Source organism: Choloepus didactylus, chromosome 1 (assembly GCF_015220235.1).
Source record: "Choloepus didactylus isolate mChoDid1 chromosome 1, mChoDid1.pri, whole genome shotgun sequence".
Lineage (NCBI taxonomy): Eukaryota > Metazoa > Chordata > Mammalia > Pilosa > Megalonychidae > Choloepus > Choloepus didactylus.
This window is the reverse complement of record NC_051307.1, coordinates 135645511-135668405: the sequence shown is the minus strand read 5'-3', so window position 1 is coordinate 135668405 and position 22895 is coordinate 135645511. Positions and strand designations below refer to the sequence as shown.

Here is a 22895-nt window from a genome sequence, read left to right as displayed (position 1 = left end):
AGGAAATTTATAGCTGAGTGCTCTCATGAACCACACATATGAGGGAGTGAAGGAAGAGAGAAGTTGAACTGTGAGGCAATTGCAACAAAAACGTCAGCTAGTTCCATTGGGACCCCTGGGGCTAGAATGGCCCTTCAGAGTTGTCCTTAGTTGAGGTGAGAGGGCCTGGCTTTTGTAGCCCTGTGTTGACCAGTCGTTGGATGTGGACTGCCTGTGGGGAGGGATGTAACCTTGGGCAAGGAAGTCTTCTTGAGCCTGGAGCAATTCCTGGAGACATTCATCTGTGCGCTATCATTGGCCAACATTCCTGACCTCTGCAATGGGTGTCTTTGTCCTGAAGGGGGATCTTAGGAGCGCTCCACAGCCTCCACTACAGTTTATCCCTTGCATTGTTTGTATCCACTGCCTTCATATATGAAGTTTGCTCCATTTCAGGACAGGTCTGCAAAATTCTGGTTAGTCTCTTTCCAGGGGGAAACTTATAAGAGGAAGATTAGAAGAGGAACCACAACCCTTGCCACTGCAGCTAGTCTCAGGGCCACAACTGATCCTTCTACTTCCCTCTACTACTACCCATACTAGTCTCCCCTTTTGAGCACCTTTGCTGGTCAAAGTGGTTTATTTTGTGAAGTGACCCAAAGAAAGATTTGAATTCCTGGTCACCATGCCTTTCTCAGTCTGTGGCTCCTACATTTGAGCATATATCTTCACAAGTGGGTATGACAGTACCAAGAGACAGCCCAATGGACCAACCTGGGTGTCAGATTGTTTCATCTCTGCCCTTATTGTGTAATGGCAGCCTTATGATGACCTCTATCAGAATGGTGGCTCCTTTCCCTGCTTGTTGGTCTGGTACAAAGAGCCCAAAATGACTGGGTGGCAGTCAGAGATTAAAATTTAATCAGACTTTGGCTGTGTCACTTGGTGGAAATATGCCCTTTCTGGAAACCAGAACCTATAGACTTGCAGAGCCTAGAATTGTGAAACTGAGAAACACAATTTCCCCAAGTGGGTCACTAGGAGTGATGAGAAACGGGAACATGCCTACTTCCAACCTTTAGTTCTAGTTCCATATATTTTACCTATTGGTGCATGCCGGCCTTGAAGGGTATCATCTCAAAGTGGAGACCTCAGTTGAACCTTCAGAAGGTCAGCTGTGTCCAGCAGCTTCTGGATTGTGCAGTATGTGACAGGAGTAGTGAATCCCATGGTAATATTCCTACTGCTGCACCTTCTTTTCAATTAAGCAGTTTCCTTGGTTCAATGTGATATTATGTGTGGTTCCATGTTGGTGGATCAAACACTCTGTAAGTCCTTGGAGAGTAGCTGAGGCCCTGCAGGCAGAGGAGACAAACCCATACCCAGAATATATGTCAATTCCAGATGAATCACTGTCCCTTTCAAGTAGATGGGATTCAATGTAATCAACTTGCAATCAAGTGGATGGTAGGTCTTCTCAACGAATGGTGCCATGTGGAGAGGGTTAGTATCCTGCTTTGCTGCTGGCAGATGGGACCTTTGTTAGCAGAAAAGCTAGATCAGACTTGGTGTGAAGGACACCATGCTGTTGGGCCCAGGCTATCCTCAACCTCTGCTACCATGGCTACTTTGCTCGTGCGTCCATTCTGCCAGCTCTGGGATGGTCAAAGACCAGTGCTGGCTAACATCAAATGGCTGAGCCATTCTGTCTACTTGTTCATCAAGGGGTATCAATGCCTAGAAGTCCCAAAATATTTCAATATTTCTCTTTCCTCAGTGTAGTTACCTGAGTACATGGTTATAGGTCCCTTTGAAGAAAGACCAGGGAATCATTACATTTGCCCATGGGCCCTTCCTCCTGGTAACTCAGCCTCTCCTTCAGTCAGCTCAAGCCTGAAAACTTGCTCAGACATGAAAATTGGGTGAGGAATTTTTTTTTAAATTTGTACTGAAAAATTACCCTGGGCTTCCTGATAATCCTTTTGATTCTTTTTTATTGTGCAGACTGTTTGACACCCTGGTTGGCTGTCCATCTATCTTGCCAGTGAAGATTCTGTGTTCCATTAACTATTTCCATAGCTCTTTGTAGGTTAAGTGCCCTGGTAGCCACTCTGACTTTGCCACTTACTATGATAATTGCACCCATCTTGTTTCTGATGGTTATATGCCACCAACTGCCCTTATTCTTTGGGGACCCTGTCAGCTCCAGTGCTATCAGGGACTCAGGTCTATAATAGCATCTCCTACCATTAGCCCTAGACTACAGAGAAGGGCCAGTATTGAGTTTCTCAGTGATGCTGATAGCCCTATTAGCAGCACATTTCTTATCACTTTGGTAAATTGAGTGCCCTCTGAGCCCACTGAGTCCACTGAAAGTAGCTGTCTGATGGGTTTTCCAGTCTTACATAATTTACCCATTCTAGCATCCTGCTTCTCTGAGCTCTTTGATCTTTCCTTCCATCATCTGCCATGGCAATTATGGCAAGCCTTAGTGTGAGCCATCACTTTCTCCAAGCTTCCCAGGGCCTTTCTACCAGCATGTTATCACTGTTACATAAAATAAAATGGCTAAATTTCCATAAGACAAAGGTAATTGACTTCAGGGGCTTTTTAAGAAACTGGAACACACCCCACAGAATTGTAGTTAAGCAACAAATTGTAATAAGCCAGTTTTGGTCCAGTGGAGATAGGTTCTCAGAGTGGACAAGCACACCATACCTACTGCGCTGGTTTGAATGTATTATGTCCCCCAGAAAAAGCCATATTCTTTGATGTGATCTTGTGGGGCAGACATATTAGTGGGAATTAAGTTGAAATGTTTGGATTAGGTTGTTTACATGGAAATGCACCTCACCCGACTGTGGGAGATGACTCTGATTGGATAATTTCCATGGAGGTGTTACCCCACCCATTCAGGGTGGGTCTAAATTAAATCACTGGAGCCATATAAATGAGCTGACAAACAGAAGGAACTCAGTGCACCTGAGAGTGACATTTTGAAGAGGAGATACAGCCAAGAGGGACACTTTGAAGAATGCACAGAAACTGACAGAGTAGCCGCAGATGAGATACGTTTGAAGACGGCCATTGAAAGCAGACTCTTGCTCTGGAGAAGCTAAGAGAGGACAAACACCCTAAGAGCAACTTAGAGTGACACTTTTGAGGAACTGCAGCCTAGAGAGGAATGTCCTGGGAGAAAGCCATTTTGAAACTAGAACTTTGGAGCAGATGCCAGCCCCGTGCCTTCCCAGCTAACAGAGATTTCCCAGACATCATTGGCCATCCTCCAGTGAAGGTACCCTTTGTTGATGGACACTTTATGGCCTTAAGACTGTAACTTTGTAACCAAATAACCCCCCTTTTATAAAAGCCAATCCATTTCTGATGTTTTGCATTCCGGCAGCATTAGTAAACTAGAACACCTATCAATGTACATGTTTCCTACTTTATAAGACCCCACCCTCCTATGTAATAAGAAACTTTAATGTCAGCTAGTCATTGTAGCACCCCACTTGGAAATTGTCTAAATGCCTTTATAAGTAGCTGTAAACAGATGGCTATTGAGATTCTCACTCTGACTTTCCAGGTTTGAGATCTCTCTGCTCAAGCAGTTCCTCTTTCAAAAAACAAAACAAAACAAAACAAAACAAAAACTGCAGCTTTGATTATACTGGGAACTTTGTTTCCCTTGACAGCATCATCTCCCAGAGTCCTTGACAGAGTTTTAAATCCCATGTCACTGAAGTGTGCTCCTGTGTCTATCAACTCTGCCTTATTCAACTTTATTTTCTGCCCCTTTGATCCAACATCCTCAGGATCCAGTCCCATACATACACTCCTGACTTCTACTGGTACACACTGCTAGGTCCTTCATCTCCTTCAGAGTGTAGTTGCTTTCCTCCTGTAGGAGCCCCAATACTTCTTCAGTTGGTTATATTATAGCTTGACCCTGGTTATTGGTTTGTTGGTCAAGAGCACAGATGGGAGTAGCACATATTGTCTTTCAAGTCAAAGGTCTCTATAGTATTAACTTTAAGCAATGGGGTTAGTCTTTAACAGGGAGCAGTGGGCCTCTTCTGCAAACCAAATGGTTCAGCAGGATTAGGAGTTTCACAGTTTTCAACAGTGTCAAGCCAGGTGTCCTGATCTCATGTCTCAAGCTCCCATTCTTTCTCAAACTGCCTAATTTTTCACAGCAGACTTGCTGAGGTAGTGAATTCCACTACCTTTATGATTAAATCCCTGACCTCATCCTCTGCTTTTTCTGACTGAACTACTACCCTCTCCTGGGTCAGAGATAAGAGCCTTTTATATATGCTGCCAAGGAAGCTGTCTGAATTTTACACTGTTCCCTGAATTAGTAGTCAATCACTCCTCTCTTTCTTTCATTATCTTTTTCCAGTACATTGGTTGCACTAAGCAAGAGCCATGCAATTCAATTGTTCTTATAATTATTATTTCCCCTAGAACCTCCCAAACACCTGATGTGCTGCATCTGCCAGTGCATTCCCTTCCACTGGTATCTCTTTGAAGTTTACCATTAGTAACAGTTTTAACAATTGCACTGCTAAAACTTGCCAGCAGCTATCCATTCTCACTCTACTGCCAGTGATTGAATCTTCATTGCCAGCTGGCTAGTAGATGCCCCATCTCCAAAATCCTATCTTAGAGACTCCTTGGTTGGATCTCTCTTACATCAACTGCTTAGCTCAGATTCCTTGGAAAATAAATATTGACCTGTGTGCAGAATATTTATTTGGGTGTGCTTTTAGGAACAATTCCTGTGAAGGACTGATGGTAGCAGGATTGGGCAAAAAGGGAGAGGTTACCAGTGAGATCAATGCAAAAAGGTCTTGGCTGACTCCACTAAGAACACTGGAGCTTTGCTCTTCCATCAGAAATGTCTTGAATTGCTGTAAGGAAACCATGCATTTGTATCCCTATATTGACCACTCATTGGATGTGGATGGACCCAGGGAAGGGATGTGATTTTGTATGAGGCAGTTCCTTTTGCCAAGGGCAGTTCCCAGGGAGGATCTACAGCCAACACTCCTGGCATTGGGGACCTCAGTGCCTTGGCCCTGAAAGGGTATCCTGGTAATGTACAACAGTATCCACAATACCTGGTACAGACCAGCTTCAACCTTCTAGCTGGGCCTGAAACACAAAAGCTGTCACCCCAACAATGCAAATGAGCCCAAGACTCAGAACTCAAATCTATCAGAGCATCTCTTCAGAGGAAAAGGGAAAATTCATCTTCACTTTATTTTTGCTGATGAATCCACAGTAGCAGAAGGACAAGACACAAATGAATAGCTCAGTAATTAATCCTGTTGCTTATGAAGTACACAGCACAGTATCTGACATAGGACAAACACACAAGAATGACAATAAGGGTAACAGCAAATCTGTCTTGAGTGTTTATTCTGTGCCAGGCACTGTTTTAAGTCCTTGTCATATACGAATGCATTCACCCAGCAAAAAGCTCTGTGTGATAGATAATAATATCATCCTCATAATAGAGATGAGGAAAGCAAAGCACAGATAAGTAACTTTCCTATATGCACACAGCTAAGTAAGTGGTGGAGCTGTGACTGGAACCCAGACCTAATTTCAGAGTCCATGCTCATAATCACTATACTATTTTACTCTAATTGTTAGAAAATGGTAGCTATTATTTTTTATTATATTTTCTAACAAGTCCTTGATATACAGTAATGTTATAAGAAACAACTTTGTTGACACTTAAATCTAAGTTTCAATGGATGGGGCCCATTTTAAAATGAGAAATGGGCTCTTTTATGTCTTACTTTAGGGAATTGGTACTCAAGCTTGGCAGTATGCTGGAAACACCTGGGTAACTTTTTAAAAAAAAATCCCAGTACTCAGGCAGGTGCCAGAACAATTCAATCAGAATCTCTGGGAATGGGACACAAAATCAGCAGGTTTTGGAAAATCTCTAGGTGATTAAAATATTCAGCCGCATTTGAACTGAAGCTCTAGGGCTCCGTCTGCTGCTCTGCCTCCAAGCTGGACTCTATCCTCAGCTTTCTTCCCTCACCGCAGTGTCTTCCCAAGGGAGCACATTCATCATCTACCCCTATGATGCTCACGTTTTCTTCTGTGGTCCCTCACTCCTTCACTACCCTTAGGAGGTTGGCACAATTATTAATTCCAATTTCTCAGAGAAATTAAGACAGAGAGGTTAAGTAGCTTATCCAATATCACACAGCTAGGAAGTAGTAGAACTAGGATTCGAAGGCAGGCATTCTGGTTCTAGAGGCCATATGCTTGACTATTATGCTATACTACTGCTTTTTGGACGTCTCCATCCAATGCTTGAATTTTATGTGACAAACAACTCTTTAACTTCCCTCATTTCCAGCCTTTCACCATGCTACCCACTACATTCCCTCAAAAAGAAAATGTTGCCCATATGCCTATGAATTCTTTGGCTTTATTAATGGCACCTGGTGAGTCTTCCCAACCCACATTTAGGATTTATCTTTGTATCCTATGTTTCCTCTGCCACTTGCATGCAAGCAACCTATTAGAATGTTAGGTAGAAAGAAACAAATGAGCAATAGAGTCTGACTGAAATGAGAGTGTGGGTGTGCAAAGCCCAGAAAGGCCTCATGGAGGAGGCAAAGTTTAAGTCAATATTAAAATCCAATCAATTTCTAGGTCCTCTATATTCTGCCTCTTCGAAATCTTCCACATCTGTCATTTCTCCATTGCCTTTGTTCATATCACCTTCCCTCTCTCCTAAACCATTTCTCTTACCTTCCATTCTTTCCCTCCTCCAAGCCATCTCCGATCCAGATAAAGCTGCTGAAATACAGATCTAGTCATGGCATCTGAGTCCACTCTGAATCAGCTGGTGAGAGGCACATTATCAAATGTGAGAATGATTTTTACAGAATGTTAGCAAAGTTAGAAAATAACATGGTTTGAGTCAACAGATTTTCCCTGAAAGAATAGGAGTTACATAAGTAAAAATCTGGTTATACCTTATAGTGCATAGGATCCAGAACAAGAGTTACAATCTTGGTCGCCAAAAGACTGAGGTAGGGAGCATAGATAAGCAAAGGCAGGGGACGGGGGAATAGAGACAAACTGGAGGGTTTCTGTCGCATTCCGAGGGAGCACTACCCTTGAGTGAATGTGGTAAAGTGGCCCCGTATGGCCAGCTTTTCCCATTTCTCACCAGAAGCCAGAAATTCGAATGTAATGTGATGCCCTGGTTTTTAAATGTTGGAAACCAATTCACTTTTTTACTAGCATAGCACCAATCAACCATGCCCCAAGGGCTGATTTGTTCTGTGGCCTCTAGTTTGCACCAGTGGTCTGGGGAAGGTTGCTTTCTCCTCAGTGTACAATGATTCTCTGGTTGAATTGTAAATACCCTCAAGCCATGCATTTTAAAAGTGGGTCCTGTAAATCCTAATGAAAAGTGCTCTCCAGCAATCTCCGAAATGAGCTTTATCCTATTAAACAAAGAATGTGCTGCAGAAACAGAGATGTTTCTTCAGTGGTTGTAGGGTAACTAGATGGACTGTGAAATCTTAATCAAGTAGAAAGTGTGTGCACTTCACTGCACCAACATTTCCTCACAAAGGCAAGTTTCTCTGATTCTAAACAACTAAAAAGAGAAAGGAAAAATATGAAGGGATCTAACATTACTGAGCATCTAGTATATGCAAAGCGTGCTGCTAGAGTAGAACAAATATAGTATTTAATTTTCCCCATAAACTTAGAAATATAGCTGAGGGTGCATTTACTTCCCTTGAGCCCATTCTCTATAAAAGTAATCAGTTGTTAGCTGTGCCATTGAGATATCATTGGTTAGACTGTAAGATGGATGGAAAAGATAATCATGGGTAAAGGGTTTTTATTTTTCCTTGGGAAAAAAAAAGATTTCAGGGAAATAAAATAACTCATTAGAGATTAAATAGCTACTTAGCAGATCAATCCAAAATTCAAAAACAACTCTAATGCTAAAATCTGTGTCCTTTCCATTATATTCCACGATTCCCTACTTTTAATGAAACGACTTTGAAAGCCGGGCAATACTATTTTGAAATCAGTGATCTGAGGAAGGTTATAGATGGAAAGTCATGGGATCTTAAAACCTATGAATAGATGCATAACTCCCATGTAACTTCTGCTACCTTCTAACACTACAGTAGAACCAATCAGGCAATTACCCCACACCTCACAGGAGCAGACCAGATGACCCAAATCCATACTCTCCTTTTCCTTCCAGGAACAGAACTGGACTACATTTTCTAGCTTCTCTTGCAGATTGGTGTTGCAGAACAAGTGAGTTTTAGCCAGTGGAACATGAGTTGAAGTGAAGCATGCCATTCCAGGGCCAAAAGACTTAAAGATGTGGCTGTGGCTGCAACATGTTCTTTTTCCCTTTCTGTGGCTAGATGTGAATGATGACCACTAGGATATGAGCAATGGCAGAGCCACAAGATGGAAAGGGCCTGGGCCACACAATTACCTCATGAAAGAAAGCCATCCACCAACTCATAACCCCACATGGGCCTGTATCAGGAAAAAATAAACTTCAGTTTTGTCAGAAACCTCATGCTCTTTGAGCTCTATTTGTTAAAACAACTTATATTACCTTAAGTAATACAAAAATTGGTACCATAGAGTACTGCCATTATAAAAACCTAAACTATATTGTTCTAAATTTGTAGTCAGGTAGTAAGGAAACAGATATTTCAGGTTGGAAAGTTGGTGACCTGTATTACACAGTGGCAGAACATTTGGAAATGGTACAGGTTTCACCTGTAACTTGGAAGGCAGACCACATGCTGACTGAGACTGTAGTGGTAAAGGAAAGGGATGGAGAGAGCCTAACTATTAGCATGTGTTGGCTCTCTCTGGCCGCTTTTAACAAGGAATTCAAGAAAGCCTTAAACTTCAGCAAAAAATGACTGGTTCAACATTAGAGATGGAAAGGAATAGAGAGAATCCAGGAATTTGGAACGCCACTGAATTTGAAAAGCCAACTGCTCCTGAACTTAAGCACTAAAAATAAGACTGAAGAAAGCATTGAATAATAAAGTCTAAATAAACCTTTGGTTAATCAGAGAGACTCCCAACTTGTGATTTTCCTTTCTGGATGTCTGCCTCCATTTGTTTGGCACAGAGGGAAGATTAAACCCTTTTATCACATATTCACTCTATGTGATTCCTCTCATTATTTCTGGTCTTAGATATCTGAAATATTTTCCATTGTTGTGGTAGTTGTGGTAGGTTGAGTTATGTGTCCCAGAAGAAAACATGTTCTTAATCTTAATCCATTTCCATGGGTGTGAACCCATTGAAAATAGGACCTTTTGAAGATATTATTTTTAGTTAAAGTGTGGCCCAGCTGAATGAAGCCTTACCCCTGTTGCTGGAGGCTTTAAGAAGAGAAAGCCATGTCGAGAAGAAGCTGGAGGATAAAGGAAAGAACATCACCATGGGATGGGAAAGCCAAGGAACCTGAAGATTGCTGACCAGCCAGAATGCTACCAAACCCAGAGAGAAGCAAGCCTTCTACCCAATGAATCTGTGAGCCAGTAAATCCTGTTGTTAAGTCAACCCGTTGTGTGGTATTGTGATAGCAGCTGGGAAACTAAGACAGTAGGTCTAAATGTTTGCATATTCAGACAGCTAAGGTAAAGATCGTTGATACAGCAATAAGAAAAATGTCCTCTATTCTGATTAAACAGGTTCTGAGGACATCATTCAGAAGTAACACTCATTTGAAGCTGAAGGGAGGGACCAAGTCCTTTTGTGGAGAGCTAAAGCATTAAACAATCACATATGGAGAAGTCCTGGACCCATCAAACTGGGTCACAATCCTCTACAATTAGAGCACAAATCTCTTCAAGGCAGAGACAGGATACTCAAACTAGATGAATTACAACAAAGAAAAGGACACCAAGACCTGGAGAGGCAACATAGTGCAACGGCTAAGAGCACATATCCTTGAGCCAGATTTTCTGGGTTACTTCCTAGCTGCATGACTTTGGGCAAGATACTTTGCCTCCGTATGCCTCAGTTTTCCAATTCAAAAAATAGGGATAACTGTAACTACCTCGTAGGGTTGTTTTTACTATATGTAATGTACAATGCTGGTGCATAGTAAGTGTACAATAAGTGTAAACTGGCACCTTCTATGTAGCAAGCATTGAGAGCCATGGCCAGGCATGGCCAGGACCAGTATCCAGATGTCTTATTTCCTCATTCAGGGATTTCTTCCCCTGGGCAGAGCTACCTTCTGAAATAGCTAGTAAAGGAGAAGCAGCTAACCACCTTCTAGTGCTATGATTGAAGACGTGGCATCAGAGAAAGCCAATCATTCAGGGTTCTTTGGTTGCAGCAGCAGAAATTGCTCTGGCTGGCTTATGTGAAAGGGAACTGATTGGCAATGTTGATGGTGGTATGGAGGTCTCAGGATGGATGGGCAGACTGGAGATCCAGAAAGCAGAAGCCCCCAGGCATGGTCTTCTGGGAAGAAGAGTCATATTAGGGTGCAGCCACTAGATTGAACCTGATTATTTAGTCCTTCTGCTCCTTGTTGAAGATTAAAAGTCCTGGAGGCAAAATTGAATTAAGCTCAAACCATATGCCCTTTCCCTGACTGTACTGGAACAGAGAGATAAAAGCTCCCTCTCCATCATATCAAATCTACACTCAAGATATTTTTACTGACTTTTAATAAGTTTCATAGAAAGATGAGGGGAGAAAGCTAGAGGTGGGGCTTCTATCTGCAATCAAGTTGCATATAATAGAAATGTGGTGTTAGAGAACTAAGTATAGGGAGTTCTGTGTTCAGACAAGGAGCTTTCATGGTTTAATGAAATTTATAGAATCTGAGAGTGGAGAGACAGAAAGAGATAAAGAAGGCAATGAAGTAAAAGCTAAGAGAAATTCATTAGTAATTCTGAAGGGGCTTTGAAATTGACATGTTTGGAGTATGAAGTGAGAGAGGTAAGGAACATATTCTTTTATTCCCCCAAGAGGAAAAGACACTAGTAAAGAAACTGAAGAATAATAGGCTAATTGAATTTAATAATTATATGAGGACCTGTATTTATTTTGTATATATATGCTGATGCAAGTTAAAACTAATTGTAATCTGATTTAGTAACTCTATAGCCAATAGAACCCACTCTGCAGTTGTTTTAGAAAGTGAAGATATGGATTTTATATGGTACTGTGATTCAGAAAAATCCAACCAAAGGTATTTGTGAACAATAAAGCATATTAGTGGAGAAAAAGTGAGATTTAGAGACAACAATGTTGTCATTAAAACATGATTGTATGATATTTTTAATGCCAGTGCATTTATATAAGCATCACTGGGTGATTCTTTGTGTGTTTATGGGTGAGAGAGAGAGAGAAGGAGAGGGGGGCAGGGGAGAGAGAGAGAGAGAGGAGAATTTGTTTTGGAACAAACTGAATGGAAGTCCAAGTCTGCCTAAAGTTGGAAGCATAAGATGACAGTATTAAAAACAAAACTGTTGAGAATAGTTCTTTATTTGATGTTTTTTCTCTTCTCCGTCAGTGTGTGAACAAGTCAATTATTTATTGGGCACTTAGGTGCTAGGTTGGAGAACAGAACTGTAGAGCCCCTGCCCTCATGGAACTTCCAGTTTGGTTGACTCACTTGGGAAGTCTGCTTTTCCAATGCATAGAATGTAGGAGCATGACATAGCACTACAGTGGAAGCCAGGAAATGTAGCTTCTATCTCAGCCTCCTCTAACTGGTATGTGAGCCCAGGCAAATCACTTAAGGTCCTATTGACTCATAGGTTACCTGAAATTGTATGCAAAATTCACGTGTAAGTATAGACACATATTTTCAGGGAATAATGCCTATAGTTTCATTAGCCTCTCAAAAATCCATTTATAAATTTAAAGATTTTTAACACTAAGATTCTAGTGGCTAAAATTTATCCTCACCTATAAACCACAGTCTTCCTTTTGGAAGGGAAGGTAAAAATCACTGGTAGATTAGCATCGTGTTCTAAACATGAAAAGTAAGAGCCAGATGGTTTACCAAAACAGAATAAAAAAATGATGATGCTATTTAACAGCAGGTTCTTCGGTGTCTGTTCCCCGGGGAGCCTCCACTAGCTTGGCTCTCCCAGATGCCTCCTGTGCATCCCCACAGTCTCTTTGGCCGGACCCACCTTGGTCCTCTCTTCAAGCAGATAAGGTAAAGATGGTGGCTGTTCCTTTGTGCTTCCTCTTGATCCTGCTGACTCTCCCAGTTTGTACCCCAACTGCCAAAGCACAGGGAGTCTCTCTGATGATGTGTTAAGCAAATTTTAAATGCCCAATCACCGTGCTTGTTCTGGCCCTGTCTTAACGGCTATGGAGCACAATTGTGGAGATTGCTGTGTGTGCCATTTGAGAAAAGAAAGGAGCTGCCTCAGTCAGCTTTCTTTTCAGCTCGATGATCACAGCTGAGCCCACAGACAAGTAACACAGATTCTTTTTGATAAGGTACAATGGGTTTTTAATTGAGTCTTACATTTCTAACTGCTGTTTGACTCTTACCTGATAGCTGTTAGTGGATCTAGCTTTCTAGGAAATGTGTCATTAACTGAATTCCTTTCTGCTGGCTGTTTATGCTTACCCCAGAATTAAATAACTTTTGCTGGCTTATGAAGACTTGTTCCTCCTTTATTCAAGACGCAAACTCCCAGCGTCACTGAGTGAGCTGAAGAGGGGCCTCTGCTCGCTTTTCATGGGTCATCTAGTGTAGGGTTGTTTACCAAAGGACTCAGGGAACTGGTCTGAGCATGTCAACAACAGTTCTGGAGGGTGTGGTCTGTGAAGCAATCATGTCCATTTTAGAGTCAAGGAAAGTGTGGCTCAAAGAGGTAAGGGCACTTGTGAAGTTCACAGCGATGGTGAGGGATAGGCGTGGAGGGTCTTCCATTTTTGCAGTTCACTGTGTGCTCCTTTTGTTACAACATGGCCCAAAACATCATGCATAGCCTCCTACTCCTTTGCCAAGCAGTCTGCTCCATCGCCATCTCCGCTCCTAAGAGGTCTCAAATGTCTGCCATTAGGATGAACTTGTGCACCAGACTTCAAGGTAGCCTCATTGTCTATACAAAGCCACTGGTTAGTGCAGGGGTATGATTGAAAAGAGAATGACAGTGTGTGAGGAGGCAGCATCTGTGTGTGTGCATGTGTGTGAGAGAGAGAAAAGGGAGGTAGGGGGCACTGGGCCCTGTTTGTGAGAGATGTGTCCTGATTATGACAGGGCAGGGCACCAAAATGGGCACCACTCTCCAAGTGGGTATAAGAAGGTGCTGTTCCAGGTGTGTGAGTAGGCTGGGTCACCAGGTGGCAGAGGATTCAGTCCCTGTGTGTGTGTGTGTGTGTGTGAAGGACAGTTTTCTATGGTTATAAGAAGACAGATCCCTGTGTGTGAAAGGGCTGGGTCTCCATGTAAGTATAGGGCTTTGCCCCATGTGGTGAGAGGGCAAGTCCCCAGGTGTGAGGAGACTGAACCCTTGTGCGTATCACAGGGTCAGTTCTCTGTGACCATCAGAGGGTCATGACTGTTGTGAGAGAGAAACAGGTCCCAACAGGCAGGACAGAGCAGAGACCTTTGCATATGAAAGGGTTGAGGCTCCATGTATGAAAGCCTGGGCCCGTGTTTATGAGGCAGTATTACAGTTATCTACTGTTGCGTAACAATCTTCTGAAACTTAGTGGATAAAACAGCCACTATTTTATTATATCTCATGGTTTTGTGGGTCAGAAATCTAGGCAGGACACAGCAAGGATGTCTTATCCCTGCTCCTCTGTGACTGCAGTCTCAGGTGGGATGATGGCTCAAATGGCTGTAGATGGCTGGGATGCCTTAACTGGGGACAAATATCTGCCTCCTCAGTTCTGGCTGTTCCTTGGTTTTCCTCTCGATCACATCTGTTGAGGCTGGAATGTCGAAGAAGTCGTCTTCCTTCTCGTGCCTGGAGCAGTTGAGGCAGGCTGGCCCGATATCGCTGCAAGTGGCTAGCTTGAGCTTTTTCACAGCCTGAAAGTCTTAGGGTAGTGGGAGCTCTGATGTGGTGGCTGGCTTTCCCAGAGCTAGTGCTTCCCCAGTTAGTGTTCCCAGAGACAGGAAGTAGAATCTGTCAGTTTCTCAAGGCTTGGACCCAGAAAATGGCACAGTATCACTTCTGCCACATTCAGTTGGTTAAAGCAGTCACAGAATCTGCCTAGATTCAAGGGGAGGGAATATAGGGTCCATCTTTTGATGGGAGGAATGTAAAGAATTTGTAGCCTTTTTAATCTGTTGTAATGAGGGATGAGTCTTTGTGTGCATAACAGGGCTGGGTCCTTGGGTATATGAGAAGGCAAGACCTCTGTGTGTGAGAGAGGAGGAGGCTGCTGTTGGGTGAATTCCAAAGAGAGGTGATCTATGCTGGTATGTGATTGGAGGTAGGAGATTTTGACAGAACAGAGAGGCTCCAAGTGGGACTACGTGAGACTGAAAGGACTGTGTACCTCTGCATTCTGCCTGTTAGTGGTTACCTGAGTGGCACACAGGTGCTCTGAAGGGGCAGCAGGCAGGCACATGCTGATGTGGATCTAGACTGAGCATGAGATCCAGGTCTTGTTGGATGCAGGTTGCAGGTCTTGCTGAGCTCCTACTCTGCGCTCCTCCCACTGGTCTCACACATTTGTTTCCAGATTGACAAGCAACAAGCACTTCTGCACCATGCAGCACATCTCATGTAGAGCAGCACAGCCAGCAGTGTGGATGGATTTCCCTCATGTGAGCACTCTGAGTGATGACTGAGAATTTGAATGATACCTTTCTCTGTAGCATGCAAATACTGGCAACTTCAATATTTCTGCTTCGAAATTGTAAAATGTTTCAGGTTTTCTGCTTTCTTCAGTATTCTCTGTAGCCCTCCTCCCCAGCCCTGGGTACCATCTTCCATTTGTTAAAAACATTAGGAGAATGAACTGGGAGGGCCATTCCTCAACTTCCCACAGTATTTTTCTTCTCTCCTTTATCTTATCTATTTCCTCCTTCCTGTCTCAGAGATGGGAGTGTTGGCCCAGGCCACTTCCTCCATCTTTGTGATCCCATCCTCTGCCCCTCTTCTGGAAACTTGATTCTACTGTTATCTCCTGTTTTCTGGTTTTATTTCCTCCCTCTTCAGTGCAATGCACTCAAACCCTCCAACTCTTCTTCTAGCCACCATTTTCTCTATTTTCTACCTTCCATTTAAAAATAAGCCATTTCCTACTTTTCCTCCCCCCCCCCCCCCAACTTTCTCCATCAATAGAGTCGTAATGACTACAACTTGTATTTATGTGGTGCTGTGCAGTTTACCAAACACTATTGCATATTGTGGTAGAATCCCTTAGTTTTTGTGTACCCTACGTCAATTTGCCTTTCTTTAGGTAACAGCATCACAATTTTGCTTTGGGGAACTACCTCTTCCCTATTTGGGACTATCAATCTTGCTGAGACTGTCAATCAGGATGTTTGCCCTGCTCTCGCCAAGAGGTTTTTGTGAGCCTGGCTAGATTAGTCAGGTGCTCTCTTCCTGGGAACTGGTATCTTAGCAGAATAATACAAGATTGAAAGTGGTTAGCATATGTTCATCCCTGTGGCTCTGATGGAACAGGCCACCCATTTGATGCTGCCACTCAGATCCTCTAAGCTAGCCTTGATTCATGTCTTTCCCAAGACCTGGCTCTTCAGCTTTCCTTTTAATTCTATGAGCTACCCCATAGCCTTTTGATGAATTCCTTTTCCCTAAGTTAACCAGTCAGTTTCTGCTGCTAGCAACCAAAGAGACCAATGGCACCTTTTCTTTGACACTCCATTAATTTTGTAAGCTAAGGTAAAGGAGGAAAACTAATATTTACTTAAGTATCCTAGTTTTTCTAGTTTAGGTAAATTAAAATTCAGAGAGTCCCATACTGTTTTGTCACTTCCAAATTTCCTGAGACATTTGTATTTGCAGATGCCACTATCTACTCCTGTCTCATTCCTTGAGGCTGGATAGTTTGGTTTCTTTCCTTTGTTCTCCTCAATGATCCCAGGAAATCATTCCCCAATAGCCAAAATCATAATAGACTTGTACTAAAGTCTAGAATTACTGTACAAAGCCTCTGAGCTCAGCAGCCTATGTTCCATATTAAAATCTAGAAGAAGGCATATTTATACATGGAATATCTATTTATTTGCCCTATTTTGTAACTCCTTTCTGCTTTGATGACATAGAGCCAAACAGTTAATTTCATAGTTACTATTCTATGTCTTTTTTTTCTTGCTACAAAACGTTACCTGATTCGCTAGTTCTACCGTTATGCAAAATACCAGAAATGGATTGGCTTTTATGAAGGGGATTTATTTGGTTACAAATTTACAGTCCTAAGGCCATGAAGGTGTCCAAACTAAGGTATCAACAAGAGGATACCTTCACTGAAGAAGGCACGTGGCTGGTGTCTGCTGGTCCCTTGCTCCCTGGTCATGTTTCAGCTCCTCTCTCTCAGCTCCTTTGTGTCTTGCTTCTTTCTCCTAGGGTGTTTCTCTCTAAGCATCTGGGAGTCTAAGCTTCTCTGGGGCAAACTCTGGGCTTTATCTCAGCTTAGCATCTCCCAATGTCCTTCTGTTCGCATCTCTCACAGTATGTCTGTCAGCTCTGGCTTTGGAGCTCTCTTAAGTAGTCTTGTGAACTAATAATGACCCACCCTGAATGGGCGTGGCCACACCTCCATGGAAATAATTCAATCAGAAGTTTCACCCTAATCAACAGACTAATCAGTCTGCCCCCACAAGATTGCATTAAAGAATATGGCATTTCTGGGGGACGCAATATATCCAAACCAGCACAATACCAAAGTGGCTACAGCAGAAAACTGTGTGTAGTCATGAAAAAACTGAAGACAGTTGTTTTATTTTCCGTCAAGTTTTTCTTCTTATTAATAAAATATGAAAGTTAAAAGCTATGGCATTTCAAAATGAAGAGCTATGGGGAAATTCAAGGCACCATAAAATAATCAAAGAGAAAAGTAAATGTCCAATACACTATTTGGAAAAAAAAAATAAAGAAAGAAAGTCGATGACTTTGAAAATCACTTGACTGCTATGTTGATGGGTTTCGGAACTATTGCCGCTCTGGTGCTGTGGGGATGAGCAGGCCTAAAGAAGTCATATTCTCATCCACAGAAGTTGTAAATAAATAAGATTTCTGACCATTCATCAAAAGCTGATAAGAATGGGAGTTCAGCATTTGGGGAATACAAAAAACAGGGTTAGGAAGTTATTTTTGAAAGATCTGTCTTTTTGGGAAAATTTGTGGTTGTTATTAGAAATCTAGCTCCATCTGGTTGGTGTTGGGAGGGGTAATAACTAACTTCATCCTGAACCTTTGGGGCACTTAGAAATTGCACTGATTTTTCCAGTGTGCATCCTCAGCTGAACTAGCTGGAAAACAAATGCAGCCAGATCTTCCGTCTTCATTTGTACACAGGCTAAGAAAGCAAACATGCAATAGTTTGGAGGCAATTAGGGCTGTGGTGCAGAGCACCATCATTTTAAAATTTACCCTTTAGCACAGTTGTGACAAGATAATGAATGTGCATTTGCTAGTGTGGGAGTGGAGCAACTTAGGAGGGAGAAAAATGAGATCATTGAGTCTTCATGGACCATCACATCCAGAGACCTTTCATTGTGAAACAGCCCTTTGTTAGTGCTTCTGGGTAGCTCCTGACAGATGACAGAAAAGGGCCCAGACTATTCTTCACAGGCAAGCCATTCCCGGAAAGACTGTGCCATGTTCAGTCTTTGTTCCTAATCTCATCCCAGCCCAGCTGGTCCTACTGAATGCTTTACTGTTTCCAAGCTGCTCTATCCTCTTCCCTCGGTCATGAGAACGGACAAGGTCAGCAATTACCTGTCCCAATGCTTGTGCCTGCAAGCTCCAGAAATTGTCCTGTCCACACTCAACCCATGACAGTATTCTTTGTGGTGCTCTTGGCACTCGGGGAAAGCAGTCTGCAAATCTAAGTCTCTTATTTCTTGGCCTCTGGGATCCCTGAAATTTTTCAGCCTTCATCCAGCCTACTTGTCTGCAGTACAGAATTCTTAGTCAATGAGCTGGGCTGTATTCAATTCCTAACAGTCCCCTTTCTGCAAAGGGGAATTCCCTTTTCTCTCCCTTCTTATTTGTGGGAGGTTCTTGGATTAATACAACACTTACTGTTTGTTGTAGATTGAATAGTGGCCCCCAAAGGATATGCCCAGGTCTTAACCCCTGGAACCTGTGAATGTGGAAAAAAGTGTCTTTGCATATGTAATTAAGTCTTGCAGATGTAATCCAAATCATCTTGGATTGGGGTAGGTCTTAAATCTAATGACAGGTGTCGTTATAAGTAAAAAGAAAACACAGACAGAAGGAGGAGAAACAGAGAGAGGGCCATGTGAGGATGGAAGCAAAGATGAGTGGATGCTGCCACAAGCCAAGAAAAACCTGGAGCTACCAGAAGCTGGAAGAGTCAAGAAAGGATTCTTCCCCAGAGCCTTCAGAGGGAGTATGGCCCTGCCAACACCTTGATTTCAGACTCCTAGCCTCCAGAACTGTGAGAGAAGACATTTCTGTTCTGTTAAGCCACCAAACTTGTGGAACTTCGTTATGGCAGCCCCAGGTCACTACTAGGCTCCCTTTCCTGGGTGTAAGCTCCTTCTAGGTACCAGGTGCCAGGGTGGGGCTTCGACTGAAGCTGATCAATAGCCAAGTGGACTTGTCCCAAAACAGCTAGGGGTGAAGACCATAAAGCAAAGCAAATCAGTGGAGGCTGGTGATTCCCACTCAGAGGCTGAGAAGGAGGGACCTGCCTCCACCCGTGGGACTAAACACAACTTGTGAAAGGTATCACATTATTACATGAGCTGCCTTGACTGTAAAGACATACACAAGGCACTCCAAAACTGGCAAAACTAAGGAAAAGTGAAGACCATTAGCTCAGAGGAAAGAGCAGTTGGGTGGGTGGATGGGCACTCCCAGGCCTGGGGAAGTGGTGCCCAGTCAGCAACCAGGCAGTGGGAGAGGTCTGCCTGCAGATGGGGGTGTACTGTCATAGAGAATTAAAGAAAAAATAATAAAACCTTTCAACAATAAATAATAATAACTTATTAAAATAATAATAAATAATTTATTATAAATAATAGGAACATCATTCAGCTGCTTTTTATTGTCACCATGGGTCACCGATTCTAAACAATGTCAGTGATAAAGTGCTCCTCCCTCGAAATCTTTCATTGGCATACATTCCAAACAATGAACTGCAATAACTGCTGAACTTTAATACTACACATATAAATTTCTAATTAGTGCATTTTTATGATGAATCCTTTAATAAGGACTATCAACTTCCATTGTACATTTCATGGAAGTTAATTTGGAGAACTTCCAGAATACCCCGGACACATGCAGACTCAACTACATGTGCTTGAGAGTAAGTTTATCACGATTAGGGATTGTTTGCTTTAGGTTTGGGGACATTCATGTCGCCAACCCCACCCCTGTGTTTAAATAGCAGATTCATAATAAGCAATGATAGCATGGGAATTATAAAGATGAAGAAACAGAACTTGAGTTCCTTCAATTCTGTCCCTCTAAGGGATCACTAGGAAATTTTATTTGTGATTCAATTTTAAAAGAGGGAAACAGTGCAAAACTGCAACATGGAATATTTTTGTTTGCTCAGTGCTAGTTAGTTCATAAAGTTAATATTTTACTGAATTCGAACATCTTTAAAATTGAAATGGATTTTAAAAAATTACTTTTGTTTTCAAACTAGAGAACCAATCAAGAAAATAGGATGATTGCTGATTATTAAATGGTTATGTCTGAAAACAATTGTTATCTTATTGGGGGAGGTTTTAGAAAATGATCCTTTCTAGGTGTCAAATATGTGAGGTACACTATTGTGTAGATGAAGAAGGACTGGACGCAGAATTTGAAGAATGTTGAAACTTGCATTCAATCCTCCAAATGTAAATCTGTTACTTAAAATCACCCTGGTGAATTTGTGCATTATTTTCACAAAACATTTCATTGCAAACAAGGAGGTGATGTAGATAATTAGAGTGACCATACATCCCAGGTTCCCCAGGACGTCCCTGCCTTAGCCTGTTGCCCAGTGTCATAATTAGTGGAGTCGCTTTTCACACTCAGAAGTGTCCCCATTGACACCTTCTAGGTAAGGGGCACATTGTGCCCATGCAGAACAAAGTGTAGAACTGAAATATTGTTTTTAGTTCTAAATAAATGGACACTAAGGTCATGTAAAATTGGAATGGCAATTGACGGCTTTACTGTGAATTATAAATTATAAATATTGAATAATCAATGGTTAGTTAAGGGATATTATGTGTCAATTTAAATGGCAATAAACTGCAACCCTTTTCACCGGTTGAAAAGGATGAGTCATTTGAAGGAAAGCATTGGCATGGATCATCATATTTCGGTTTCTTTGCTTGATGGCTTTGGAAGAAATGCCAGAGTAATGACATAATCTAGACAAAATAGAGATTTGGTAGTGAAATTTGAAAAGTGTTGGAGCTGAGTCAAATCAGGAAGAGTGGAAGGGAAGGAGGCAAAGAAGTTCATGTAGTCAAGTGTGTGGGTAAAGGTAGCTGGAGTTCAGAGAATAAGTCTATAACCTGAATTTAAAGCTAAGGACCTGAACTGATATGCCTGGGATGATGTATACCAAGGAAGATTTTTTTTTTTCCTCCCAAGGTCAATTGTGAATGAAACCCATTATTACTGGGCTGTGTTCCTCCCTGTCTTTGTCTTTGCACATGCCTTTTCTGGGCTTAAGAACACCCACCTCTACTTCATCTACTGAGTATGTTCTGCTGAGAGGCAGGGTAGTATAAAGGATTTACACAACAATGCAGAGTACCTGGGTTCAAATCCCGACAATACCACTTCCAGCTATTGTTGCACACCCATGGTCTAGAGCCACTTTTGTTACACTAACTGCAAATGGGATGAATGACATAGAGTCTGGGGGATTTTCTCATCTCCCTTGAAGAAGGAGAAATGTTAAGGAAAAAAAAAAATATGTTGGTGACTCAGGAAAGGAACTGAGAAACTTCTACCCTCTGCTCCACCTTCCAGCTAACTCCAGGAATGGATGGACTAGCTACTGATTGCACCAGTGTCATGGGTGCAGCAAACTGTTGAAAGTGAATAGCAAACAAAAGATCTTTCTTTTAAAATGAACTCTCAACCAGGTTTAATTTCTTAAGGCATATTTCCTGAAGTATCTTTCTTTTGATAAATATTGCTAGTATACCTCCTGGAATACATGTAAAGAAAATTCTTAATTACTTTCTTTTCAGATGCTTCTGCATCTAAATTGCTTAATGGCTGCTGCCCCTTAGGTCCTGTCTTATCAGGGGGATCTTAGGGGCCTTGCCAGCGACACCATCAGTCAAGTAATTTGCATGAATAGTTCTTTAATAAACATCCAGCCCCCTTATCACTGTTCCCTGCAGGATCCTCATTAGTCAGTAACCTAATTCAAGCTTGAAAGATTTCCATTATGGTGCCCTTTGTTTCCTGCCCATTGCCTCATTTTCTGTTCAGCAGGACATTTTTCTCAAGTCTGTGGCTTGTTTCTTGACTGACATACATGCTTTAATTTTTTTTCAAAATAAATGCTGCATGCATAAAAGCACACAGCCCATTTTCCATTGATGGTTTCTTTAGTTTGGCAATAACAATAAAATGTCAGAAGGGTATTATCAAAACAACTCCCAAAGATATCTTTTTTTAAAAAAAGAGGCCAATAATTGGACTGTGAGTATGAGTGAAAGCAAAAAGATAATCCAAATCACACAATCTAATTGAAGTGGTGGCTCCTGCTATACCAATTTTAGAGCTTGATTTTCTCTCCATTTTTTGTGCACAACAAATTTAGGTTGAAAAAGTAATCTGAATTGGAATAGCTTACCTAATAGAAGAGTTTTGGAATATTTCATAGCTCTTAAAATCTTACAGATCCCAGGCTGCACATTATCATCGCCTAGGAAGATTTAAAACATGTCAATCTCCTGGTCCTACCCACAGATATTCTGATTTAGTTGGTTTAGGATGAAGTGTGGGCATAGGTAGTTTCAAAGAACTCCCTAGTAATTCTAATGTCCAACCAGGGTTGAACACCTTTAGAAATTTTGCTCTTTAGCACTCTTAAAATATCATTAAATTGTGATTTTCTTTCTCCTTTATTATTGGATAACTGAGTTGTCATCCAAATTTCAAGACAGTACTTGAAGGCATTTTCCTTTTTAGAATCATATCCTTTGTATTCACTGATGGGACTTAATCAGGATGACCTGAGATTTGCGAGATGTATAATTTCCATCATGTAAGAATCAGGAGCGTGGATTCCCACTCACTCTATATCCTTTGTGAATAATGAACTTGGATTTGGAGATTGTACTGACAACCGGATTCAACCTGCAGGGTTTCAGTATGTCCAGAGTTACTTCTTGCCCAAGATACTCTCCTTCCCTCATGCATGCTATCCCTCCTGCGGGAAACATCCCTCAACTTAATGCTTGCTGCCTGGAGCACTCCTGTCCTTTCACCTTTTATGCCTGCTCCACACCACAAACCTCTCTCCCAATTCCTTCATTTACTTGGCTAACTCCTTTCATTTTCCAGGTCTCAGCAGAGATGACCTTCCTTAAACAGCCTTCCCTGCCTGTCCCCACCCCCACCCCCACATCCACTGAGTTCCTCATCCACCAATGTGTTCCCAGAGCCTCTTTATCCCATTGACTCTTTCCTTACCTGTATTTCCCACTAGAAAGAAAGCTTCTTGAGGACAGGGGCTGTGTT

At 42.0% G+C, this 22895-nt stretch overlaps 1 protein-coding gene across 1 annotated transcript in view; it reads left to right on the top strand.

Annotated features, from left to right (window-relative positions):
* Nucleotides 1-22895, top strand: part of LOC119538676 (IQCJ-SCHIP1 readthrough transcript protein) — an 802368-nt gene that overhangs the window by 122566 nt on the left and 656907 nt on the right.